Here is a 12,066-nt window from a genome sequence, read left to right as displayed (position 1 = left end):
GCCCAGTGCCACTGCTGCCAGCCCTGCATGGTGACATGGCCCAGTGCCACTGCTGCCAGCCCAGGGTGGTGACATGGCCCAGTGCCAGGGCTGCCAGCTCAGGGTGGTGACATGGCCCAGTGCCAGGGCTGCTGCTGCCAGCCCAGTGTGGTGACGTGGCCCAGTGCCACTGCTGCCATCCCTGCATGGTGACATGGCCCAGTGCCACTGCTGCCAGCCCAGGGTGGTGACATGGCCCAGTGCCACTGCTGCCAGCCCAGTGTGGTGACATGGCCCAGTGCCAGGGCTGCCAGCCCAGGGTGGTGACATGGCCCAGTGCCAGGGCTGCCAGCCCTGCATGGTGACATGGCCCAGTGTGGTGACAGTGCCCAGGGCACAATGTACCACTACAACCTGCACGGGGAGGATGAGCCGTGTATAGTTCTTGGGGAAAGGAGCTGCTTAAAATGCACCTGTAATGGGCTTGCACTGGTGTGTAATTGTGCCAATATCCGTGTGATTACCCTTGGAGAGATCCCAAAACCTCCTGGCCCAAAGGCTCTGCCTCCCTCCTGTGAAACCAGCAGGGTGGCTGTGTGACATCACCGTGTGACATCACTGTGTGACATCACTGCTGGCCTTTGCCTGGTTCTTTCTGTGCTCACCCAGTGTCTGCATCCAGGGAAGTGGGGCTGGAGAGCTCCAGCCTGACCTGCCGTGTTCCCCGGGATCTGAGCCCTTTGGAATGAGCCTGCACTGTGAGGGGTGACAGCTCGGACAGGGACATTATTCCTGCTGGGGAGGGGGGCTGAGCCCGTGGTGGCTGCTCAGTCATGGCGGGGCCGGGCCCAGCTCTCCAGTGTCCCTGCCCGGTGCCTGGTGTGGCCTTGGCCATAGCGCGGTGGGGCAGCCCTGCCGAGCCAAGGCCACCGGCACGGCCAGGGACCAGCCCGGACCTCGCTCCGGAGCTGAGCCTGCGGGAGAGAGCCAGGGAGTGGGGATCGGGAATGGGGCCAGGACAGCGTGGCCTTGCCCAGGGTCAGCCCCCAGCTGCGTGCTCAGGGCTGTGCGAGCCAGAGCTTGGGCAATGCCAGGGAATCCAGCGGGACTGGGCTCAGCCTTGTTCCCCTGGCCTTGGAGGGAGCAGCTGGGGACACTGGGGAAAGGCCACCGAGCTGGGGCTGCGGGTCCCTGGGAGAGGGGGTGTGATGCCTTGGGAAGGGCTGCCGGCAGCAGGGACTGGGGGGAAGTGGAGCCCAGGGGCTGGTTCTGGGGGTGCCAAGCCCCTGGAGGTGAGGGAGCAGGGGCTGTGTTTCCCAGGACAGCATGGGCATTCCCTGTGGAGAGGGAAAGATCCCTTGACCTTTGAGTGCTGCCTGCTCCTTCCCATGGCATGTCCCCTGTCCCTGGTAGGGTGGCAGCCTTCCCCATCCTGCCCACATGCCACCATCCCCTCTGTTCCCAGTGCCTGTGCCACTCCTGTTCCCGGGATATCTGAGTCACCTGTGCCCTGCACTGAGCCAGGCTCCCGGTGCAAGGCCCTGCTGACAGTCCCACTCTCCCATGGATCCTCCAGGGCTCCTGGTGCCCAATATCCCACCACTACTGCCCATCCATCTGCTACTCAGGCCTCCCAGTTCTCCCAATGCAATGTTCTCCTGATCCGCTCTCCCCACGGTGTCCCAGGGCTCCTGGTGCTCAATACCCCCATGTGCCCCCAGTGCCTGACCCGCACATCCCCGGCTCCCGGGGCACGGGCCGGCTCTGCCCTGCGCGGTGCCCGGTTCTGCTTTCCCACCGCGCCCCCAGGACCCTCACCCCGGACCTGCTGTGTCTCTACCACATCCCATCCCATCCCACCCCATCCCACCCCACCCCACCCCATTCCATCCCCATCCATCCTCATCCCATCCCACCCCATCCCACCCCACCCCATTCCATCCCCATCCATCCCCATCCCATCCCACCCCACCCCATTCCATCCCCATCCCATCTATCCCAACCCACCCCATCTCATCCCATCCCACCCCACCCCATTCCATCCCCATCCATCCCCATCCCATCCCACCCCACCCCATCCCATCCCATCCCATCTATTCCAACCCATCCCATCCCACCCCATCCCACCCCACCCCATCCCATCCCACCCCATTCCATCCCCATCCCATCCCACCCCACCCCATCCCATCCCACCCCACCCCATCCCATCCCCATCCCATCCCATCCCATCCCACCCCATCCCACCCCATCCCACCCCACCCCATCCCATCCCACCCCATTCCATCCCCATCCATCCCCATCCCATCCCATCCCATCCCATCCCATCCCATCCCACTCCATCCCATCCCATCCCACTCCATCCCATCCCATCCCATCCCATCCCACCCCACCCCATCCCATCCCACCCCACCCCATCCCATCCCATCTATCCCATCCCATCCCATCCCCGCTCCACGTGCTCCCATCGCCTCGCGCCGCTTCCGGGGGGCGTGGCCAAGGAGCGGCGGGCGGTATTCTGGGCGTGGCCATGCAAATAAAGACGGGCAATGAAACACCCTGAGTGGGCGTGGTTATGCAAATAAAGCCGCCGATAGGCAAGGGCGCGTTGCTCTCGGTGTGGGCGTGGCTATGCAAAGCAGGGATATGCAAATAAGACGCTTGTATTTGCATATGGGCGTGGCTATGCAAACTAAGACGACGACAATCAAATGGGGAACCCGCTCTCTACGTGTGGGCGTGGCCATGCAAATGAGCCCACTCTGGTGCCCGTGCCCTGCTGGGGGCGTGGCCAGCGCGGGGGGCGTGTCCGCGCGGGGCGCTGCGCAGGCGCGGTGCGGCCGGGCCCGGAGCGCGGGGAGCGGCGGGGCCGGGCCCGGCGGAACCTGCGGCGGGAGGGACGGGAAGGGAGAGCCGGACACGGGCACCGAACGGGCCGCGAGCGACCGGCCGCTTCCCGGTGAGCTGGGCAGGGAGCGGGCGGGGACGGCAACGGCGCCCCACACCCCCTTCCCCCTCGCGGTGTGCCCCAAACCGCCCCGGCCCGGCCGCGGGGCCCCCGCAGGGCCGCCCCGGCCCGCCCGCTCCTCCCCGGGGATCCCACGGGGCTCGGGGGGCCCCTCCGGCTGCGGCGGCACGAGGGGCTCCCTGGGGAAGGGCAGAGGAGGGGGATGTGGAGTGAAATGCCCCGGTTTGGGGTGTTGGAGGTGCAAAGGGGTTAAATCAGCTGCTCTGTGGAAAGGGTTAAAATGGAGGGAACGGTGGGAATGGGGAGCAAAGTGCTCCGGTTTGGGGTGTTAAAGGTGCGAAGCAAAGGGGTGAGGAGGGAGGGAAAGGGTTAATCTTCCCTGCAGGATCAGGGAGGAAGAAGGATTAACAGGAGGGAATATGTGAAGGGAACGGTGGGAATGGGGAGTAAAATACTCCAGTTTTGGGGTGTTAATGGTGTGAAGTGAGGAGAGGGAGAGGGAAAGTTAATCAGCCCTGCAGTGGATCAGGATGTGCTTTATGGAAAAGGATCAACAGGAGGGAATACCTGAAGGGAATGACGGGAATGTGGAGTATTTTGCTCCCTGGGGTTTGTGCCGGGCACGTGGGAACCAGGAGGATTCGCTGCTGTGGTTTCCTGGGAGCTCCCAGCCCGTATCCTGCCCCTGGAGCACCAACAGCCCGGGAATTCGGTCAGTGTGCAGGGAACAGCCTCCTCTCTGAGTCCGGATGGACATTTTTAGGTTGCTTTAATGTAATGAACTGTTAATTATCTACTATAATGAGCTGTTTGGGTGCTGACTGATTGTGGGCTGTGTTTGGGAGAATCCCGAGGGAAGGATCCCGGCCTTGGTGCCGGCGTGTCCCGAGTGCAGCATCCACGTGTTTCCAGGCTTGGGAAACTCATCCCGAGTTTCTCTTCATGGAGGGGCAGAGGTGAGGCCTGAGCTCCCTCTGGAAACCAGGCTGGAAAATCTGGGATTGCACGGGCTGTTGTGTAATCAGAGGGGAGATTCCTGGCCGGGATTGGGATGAGGAAAACCCCGCGGGATGTTCCGGGGATGTGGCCCGGCCCCAGAGCTCCCCCAGCCCAGCTCTGCTCCCGCCTGCAGGCACAGCCCTGCACTGGCACTGGGCCCCTGGATTTGCAGCCGTGAGTCAAACATCGCAGCCCAGAGGGGCAAAGAACAATCAGGGCTTGTCTCGGGAGCATTTCAGGGTGTTCCACGTGCCGGGATCCCGGGGATGGATGGACCGGCCGGGCTCTCACGGATTCCTCGGGGCTGTCAGGGGGTTTCTGGGCCTGGCACGTGTCAGAGTTTGGATCACTGTGCACCAACAAGGCCTGGGGTTTTTCTCTCCGATGAGCCAAGAGTTCAGAAATTAGAGCAGGTACAGCTGGAGGAACAAAAATAACTTCACCTGCCTGTGGTGGAATGTTGTACCTGGGGAGGGGGCAGGGAGGGGCAGCAGCAATTCCAGCGGATCCTCAGACCTGGGAATCCTTTCCAGGCCAGGCTGGACAGAGCCTGGAGCACCCTGGGACAGTGGGAGGGGTCCCTGCCCATGGGACAGGGTGGCACTGGGTGACCCTGAGGGTCCCTCCAACCCAAACCAGTCTGGTTTCCATCCATGCACATGGATCCAACAGTTCTGCTCCTTCCTGTTCTTCCCAGGGAGCTGCAGCCCCTTCCTCCCCTTTTCCAGGAGAATTTCTCCAGGGACTTGTGGTTGGAGCTGGAGACACAGTCCCTGCTCTGGGAGCAAGGAGGGGCTGAGTCCTGGGCATAAATGAGACTGAAGTGGGTGCAGGCTGAGCTTCTCCGTGCTTGGCTCCAGTACCTGGGGTTATAATTCCTTTGGATCCCTCTCTCCCCTTGTGCAGAGCATTAAGGGGTGGGAAGGAAAGGCTTAAGGAACACTGAGCTGTTCTGTGGAGCTGCAGCCTCTGGAAGGGTTCCTGCTCACATCCAGGGATGGACAGGGAATTAAGGGTGATTGGCTCAGAGGGAATCCTTTAATTCCTGTCCTCAGGTGAAGACACAGCCCTGGGGGCTCAGAACAGTTGAGGCCTTTGGGCATGACTGGGTTTCCTTGGGAGAAATGGAACTTCTCCTTCCAGGAGCAGAGTGATGGCAGGTGGAGTGAGAGCAGGTGGGGAAAGGGAGGGACAGCCCTGCAGTTCATGGGACAATCTGAATTCACCCTCTGTGGGGCATTGTGGGAAGGGGATAATGGTGGATTTGTTTTCCAAAGACAATGTCCAAGTCAGGCTTTGGGACTTGCTGCCTCACAGAGGAGTTTGGGGATTATTTCTCTGTTGGGAAGAAGGAGCACAGTGATTGCCCCAGCCTGGATTCCGGACTGGTGGTTGTTAGAAAGGATAATATTTAGTCCTGTGTGATGCTGGAGGTGCCAAACGCTCCCCTCAGGGCTGGGAGCCCTTCCTGGTGTTCTGCTGTCACCCAGAGCCTGTGGAGAGCCAACCCCCGGGAGGAGCATCACCTGACAGGGGCTGTGACCCTCCTGGGGCACTTCCCGGGCCCCAAAGGTCTGCAAGGGCAGAGCTTTAAATCCTGAAAACTGTCCTGATGGGAGGTTTGGGGTTTGTGTCTGAGGGAGCAGCACAGGGAGACGTGCTGGGGCTTTGTCTGAGCTTTGGCTCCAGATTTCATGGGTGAAGGGTCAGAACTGGGGGTTGGTCCCCTTTGTGTCACCTTCCCGTCCTGCCTGGGAGGGGTCCCTGTCTGAGGGGAGTGACAGCCAGAGCTCCCAGGATTGCAGAGTGCAGGGGGGGAGCCCCTCCCAGCCAGGGGCACACTCCTGGTTTCCCAAACCTTTTGGGACTCTGTGTGTGGCAGGACCCAACTGGGGCTGCACCCCAGGGCCCCCCTCGGAAATGCTGGTTTAGGAGTTTCCACAACGTGTTTTCCAGGAAAATGATGGTGTTCAACAAAGGGGATAAACATCTGTGGGGAATGATTTGAGCCTGACTGGTGGTGCTGTGGGTGAGGGACACGGGGTGGAGCCCGTGGAGTGCCCTCCAGCCCTGCCTTCTCCCCCTCGTGGCCTGTTCCTGCTGCTGAGGCTTTGTCTGTGCTGGGGGTCCCTGCCCGTGGCAGGGGCAGAGGGGCCTTGCCCTGCAGGCAGGAGGAGGTACGTGGGCAGGGAGAGGAGTGGGGTGGCCTTCAGTGGGGTGGCCTTGTGTGAGGCACAGGAGGCTGCCAGGGCTGTGCTGAGTGAGGAGTTTGTCTGCATTTTGTGCAGTTCATGTCCTTTAAAGGGGAGCTGGGGCAGCCTGGGGAGGGTTTGAGTCTCCCTTGTGTGTAACACGTGGTGCTGGAAACTCAGAGATGACACTGAGGGGGGTCTGACAAAGTCACCTCTTGAGGAATGACACTGAGCCAAGAGAATTGTGGTTTGGGTTGGAAGGGACCTTAAAGCCCAACTCGATCCACTCACTCCAATGCCCTTGTGCTGTTGTTCCCCAGGAGGGACCTGCAGGGGGGTCTCACCTGAGGGGGCAGAGGGCACAATCCCCCCTGCCCGGCTGCCCAGGGAACAGGGCGTGTTGGGGTGGCTGGGACACACAGAGCCCCTCATCAACCAACATCCCCAAGTCCTTCTCAGGGCTGTCCTCCATGCCCTGCATCCCATCCATCCATCCCATCCATCCATCCCATCCATCCCATCCATCCATCCATCCCATCCCGTCCCATCCCGTCCCATCCCGTCCCATCCATCCCATCCATCCCATCCATCCCATCCATCCATCCCATCCATCCATCCCATCCATCCATCCCATCCATCCATCCATCCCATCCATCCATCCATCCATCCATCCCATCCATCCATCCATCCCATCCATCCATCCATCCCATCCATCCATCCCGTCCCGTCCCGTCCCGTCCCGTCCCGTCCCGTCCCGTCCCGTCCCGTCCCATCCCATCCCATCCCATCCATCCCATCCATCCGTCCCATCCATCCGTCCCATCCATCCGTCCCATCCATCCGTCCCATCCATCCGTCCCGTCCCGTCCCGTCCCGTCCCATCCCGTCCCATCCCATCCCATCCCATCCATCCCATCCATGCCCCTCCACCCTCCCCATCCCCTGCTCACACTGGGGGTTCTCCCACCCCCTGTGCAGGCCCTTCCCTTGCCCCTGCAGACCCTCCCAAGGCTGGCACAGCCCCAGCTCTGCAGCCTGGCCAGGCCCCTCTGGATGGGCCCTTCCCCCCAGCTGGGTGTCCTCAGTGCCACTGTCCCTGTCACTGACAGGGGGGACACTCCTGTCCCTTCCCCCAGCTGGGTGTCCTCAGTGCCACTGTCCCTGTCACTGACAGGGGGGACACTCCTGTCCCTTCCCCCCAGCTGGGTGTCCTCAGTGCCACTGTCCCTGTCACTGACAGGGGGGACACTCCTGGCCCCTCCCCCAGCTGGGTGTCCTCAGTGCCACTGTCCCTGTCACTGACAGGGGGGACACTCCTGTCCCTTCCCCCAGCTGGGTGTCCTCAGTGCCACTGTCCCTGTCACTGACAGGGGGGACACTCCTGTCCCTTCCCCCAGCTGGGTGTCCTCAGTGCCACTGTCCCTGTCACTGGCAGGGGGGACACTCCTGGCCCAGTCTGGCCCCTGAGCACCTCAGTCCTCACTGGGCTCCCCTTGGACACGAAGCCATCGACACAGCCCTGAGTGTGACCATCCAGCACATTCCTTGTCCTCTGAGGATCTGTGTCTGTCCAGTTTGGAGACCAGGGTGTTGTGTGGGACAGTGTCAAGTGCTTTGCACAGGTCCAGGTGGATCATCCAGAAACCTTTTACCAATTTCATGCCCTGAACAAGAGGCTTGTGCTGAGATGCTCACGGTGGTCTGGTAGGATTGGCAAAGGGCATTAGTAGAAGTACTGCCTGTAGCAGGAAGGGCAGAGCAGGGCAGGGCTCACAGCTGTTTGCACGAGGCTTCAGCCTTTCAGGGGGAAAGGATGGATGGAGGGAGGGATGGAGGGAGGGAGGGAGGGAGGGAGGGAGGGAGGGAGGGAGGGAGGGAGGGAGGGAGGGGTGGATGGAGGGATGGATGGAGGGATGGAGGGGTGGATGGAGGGAGGGAGGGATGGAGGGGTGGATGGAGGGAGGGAGGGAGGGATGGATGGATGGATGGATGGATGGATGGATGGATGGATGGATGGATGGATGGATGGATGGATGGATGGAGTTCCCTGTGGTTGGTCCTGGCTCAGGGTCGGGATGTGCCCCCAGAGAGGGAGGGTGGGCATGCACAGCCTGGGGGGCTCTGGGGGGCTCTGGGGTGCAGCTGCAGGGGGAGTTTGCACCAGGCTGGTGTTTGTAGGAGGCAGTGAGTCCCCAGCCACTTGTGGGGCAGCTCCTTTGCTGAGCAGAAGGAGATTATCCCAGCGGGGTCACGTGGGCCGTGTTGCATAAGGAGCTTTGCCGGGCAGGATGTGGCCCCGCTGGTTTCTGGGGGGTTCTGGAGGGGGTTCCAGAGTGGCACAGCTGGGACTGCTGCCCAGGCACTGCAGCAGGTGCCACCCTGGGGACACAGGAGGCCTTGGCTGGGCTCAGCAGTGCCTCGTGGCTCCATTTCCAGGGATTCATGGCCTGGCTTTGTGGCCCATGTGACAGGGACGGTGTCCTGGGGAAAGGATCTCCCAGCTTAGTGAGTGTTTATTTTCAGCTGCTTCTCTGTGGTTGATGCTGAGTTATCCCAGGAGGAGATACCCAGGGGTATCCCTGCCTGCCTCTGCTTCCTCCACTCACCTTTATCTTATCCATTCACTGGCAAAACCTTTTCCAGATGGAAAAGTCTTCCCAAACTTCTTTGTTTTATGAAAACTGCTTCATGTCTTTGTGAACTTCTCAGCACCTGTTCCAGTCCTTCTCCTCTGGGGGATGCTGAGGAAGAGGAGGAGTGCCCAGCGCTGCATGTGGCACTGAGCTTGGATTTACACACTGATTCTGTTCCATCCTGAGCAGTTCTGACTCACCATCTTCTTTATTTCACTGCATCAGGCCACACTGCCAGGGAATTGAGGGCCAGGGCCCCAGGATGTGGTTTTCATAGAATCATAGAATGGATTGGGTTGGAAAAGACCTCCCAGATCAGCAAGTCCAACCCTTGATTCAACCCCACTGTGATCACCACGACTTGATCCAACCCTGACTTGATCCAACCCTGACTTGATCCAACCACGACTTGATCCAACCCTACTGTGATCACCAGCCCAGGGCACAGAGTGCCCTGGGCTGGTGATCACAGTGGGGTTGGATCAAGACATGGTGGATTCTCACTCAGTGCCACATCCATAGAATGGATTGGGTTGGAAAAACCCTCCCAGATCATCAAGTCCAACCCTTGGTCCAACTCCAGTCCCTTTACCAGATCATGGCACTCAGTGCCACGGCCAAGCTCAGCTGAAAACCCTCCAGGGATGGGGAATCCACCCCCTCTCTGGGCAGCCCATTCCAATCCCTGAGCACTCTCTCTGCAAAGAATTTCTTTCTGCTCTCCAACTTCAATTTCCCCTGGCAGAGCTTGAGCCCATCGTGCCCCCTTGTCCTATTGCTGAGTGCCTGGGAGAAGAGACTGACTGAGTTTTCCCCATGTGCATCCTGTCCTGGTCACTGGATTTGAGTTCCCAAAGGCACTTGGGGTTGTTTCTGACAACTGACACCTGGACTTTGCCCCCAGGAGTACCAGGCAGCTCAGGGTGCTCCTTATGTCAACACTGCACCTTTTTTCCAGGCAAACTGAGTCTCCCACACAGGAGTTCCCTCTGGGAGTGCCTGATCCCCTCCTGCTGGCACAGGAACTGGACATTGCTCACCATCCTTGAGCCTCTCTCATAACTGGCCTCTGCCTGTGCCAGGGCCCTCCCCTGGACCCCAGGGCAGCTTGGGTTTATAGGAGAACATTTGAGAACATTTTTAGTAGAATTGTGGAATCCCCAAAGGATTTGGGTGGAAGGGACCTCAGGGATCACCCAGTGCCACCCCTGCCATGGGCAGGGACACCTCCCACTGTCCCAGAATGCTCCAGCCTGGCCTTGGACACTCCCAGGGCTGGAGCAGCCACAGCTGCTCTGGGAAATCCATCCCAGTCCCTGCCCACCCTCCCAGGGAGGGATTTATCCCTAATATCCCATCTAAACCAGCTCATGGAATCCTGGAATGGTTTGGGTTGGAAAGAACCTCAAAGCCCACCCAGTGCCACCCCTGCCATGGGCAGGGACACCTCCCACTGTCCCAGGGTGCTCCGGCCTGGCCTGGGACACTCCCATCCACAACTAATTGCAGAACTGACCACAGAGCAGGAGTGACCCTGGAGGGACTGGCTGATGGTGGGTTGATTGATCCTATTGATTGGGAAGTTCAGAGTACAATGCGTGGGATGGGAAGTGCTGAACTTGGTCACTTCTGGGATAAAAAGAAGGAATTGCTGCTTTCAGTCAGGTCAGTGTTTGCCAGGAGGTGGTGGAGGAGGTTTAGAGGCATTTGAAAAAGTCTTTTAAAAAAGACATTCTGACAAGCCTCCTTTAAAGTTTGTGTGTTTGGGGCACTTGGGTGGTTATTGCTTTTCTGTTTTTGTGGCACATCCCAATCCTGTGTGTTTGGTGGCTCTTCACATGGAACATCCTGGCATTCCATCCACTCCGACAAGTTGTGGTCAGGTGCTGGTGGGAGTATCCTGGGAGGAATGCAGGACATCGGATGGAAACCACATCCAGTTACTGACTCTTCCAAGGCAGGAGGGTTGCTGAGGTTCTTTTGTGGCAGAAAGGTTCAAAAAAAACGTCCTGAAACCAGGTTTGGGTGCCAGCCCCTGTTTGGGAGCAGATACTTTGTGGGGTGCAGAGGTTATTGAAGTGTTCTTTTGGAATCTGTCGCTGTTGCTGCTCAAGCGTTTCAGGAGACAGTGAATAATGTGTAAAATGGGGTCTGTTTCAGAAAACCTCTGGAGTTTTAAACTCAAGACATAAATGGGTGTTGTAGAGGGGGGAAGACAGGGAAAAACATGAGAATGAGGTGAGTTTGCACGTTGTGGCTGTTGGAATCTGGTTCAAACACTCATTTCAGGCTTTCCCCCTGTGCTGGCTGTGGAGCTGGAGTGGGGAGGATGCAGCCTGAAATCTAATTTATTGAGGAGTTTGTGCTTCTTGGATATGGAAAGTAACCCTTGTGTGCAGAACAATCCATTGAGGCCTTCCAGGCTGTTCCAAAGGCCTTTCCTGCCGGAGCAGGGTGGGATTAACCCCTTGCAGGCGGGGTGGGATTAACCCCTTGCAGAGACTAGAGCAGAGTGGGATTAACCCCTTCAAGCCCCAGAGCAGGGTTGGATTAACCCCTTGGAGTCACTGGAGCAGGGTTGGGTTGACCCCTCCAGCCCCCAGAGCAGGGTTGGGTTGACCCCTCCAGGCCCCAGAGCAGGGTTGGGTTGACCCCTCCAGCCCCCAGAGCAGGGTTGGGTTGACCCCTCCAGCCCCCAGAGCAGGGTTGGGTTGACCCCTCCAGCCCCCAGAGCAGGGTTGGGTTGACCCCTCCAGCCCCCAGAGCAGGGTTGGGTTGACCCCTCCAGGCCCCAGAGCAGGGTTGGGTTGACCCCTTGGAGCCCCCAGAGCAGGGTTGGGTTGACCCCTCCAGCCCCGTGGGGCTGTGCCCAGCTGTGATGTTTCCCATAGGAGTGTTCTGTCCCCGTGACCTCCGTGCCCTTTCCCAGCACAAAGCCCATCGTTCTTGCCCTGGGAATGTGAGGGGAGAGCAGCCCTTGGTGTGAGAGCCCTTTGTGCAGCCCTTCTGAGAGGGAGGTTTGTCCTGAGCGGGGCTCTTGTTTTGCCACCCCTGAAGTCCCCGGAGGAATGTCCATCCCTGGGGCAGGATCCGAACTGGCTGAGGGGAGGCAGAGCTGGTTCCTGAGGCTGTGCCTCTCCTCCCTCCCCTTCTCCCTTTGCTGCTGGTGGGGTTTGGGAGCCCCCATGGCAGTGGCACAGCTGGGGATCCCTTTGGGGCTGTGACCCCCCCATGGGCCCACTCAGGGTGGGACACTCGGGCTGTTTTGCTGCTGTGAGTGATCCACCATTGGATCTGC

General features: G+C 59.7%; 1 protein-coding gene across 1 annotated transcript in view; it reads left to right on the top strand.

The window, feature by feature from the left end:
* Positions 1-2,813: 2,813 nt before the first annotated feature.
* The window catches only part of SCAP (SREBF chaperone), a 55,624-nt gene continuing 46,371 nt past the window's right edge, over positions 2,814-12,066 (top strand). Inside the window, exon 1 of the mRNA XM_071560325.1 lies at positions 2,814-2,935. The gene's annotated coding sequence lies outside the window, so the exon portion shown is untranslated. The remainder of the gene's footprint in view (positions 2,936-12,066) is intronic.

Source organism: Pithys albifrons, chromosome 7 (assembly GCF_047495875.1).
Source record: "Pithys albifrons albifrons isolate INPA30051 chromosome 7, PitAlb_v1, whole genome shotgun sequence".
Lineage (NCBI taxonomy): Eukaryota > Metazoa > Chordata > Aves > Passeriformes > Thamnophilidae > Pithys > Pithys albifrons.
The sequence above is the reverse complement of the archived record's forward strand: the minus strand, read 5'-3'. Positions and strand labels throughout refer to the sequence as shown.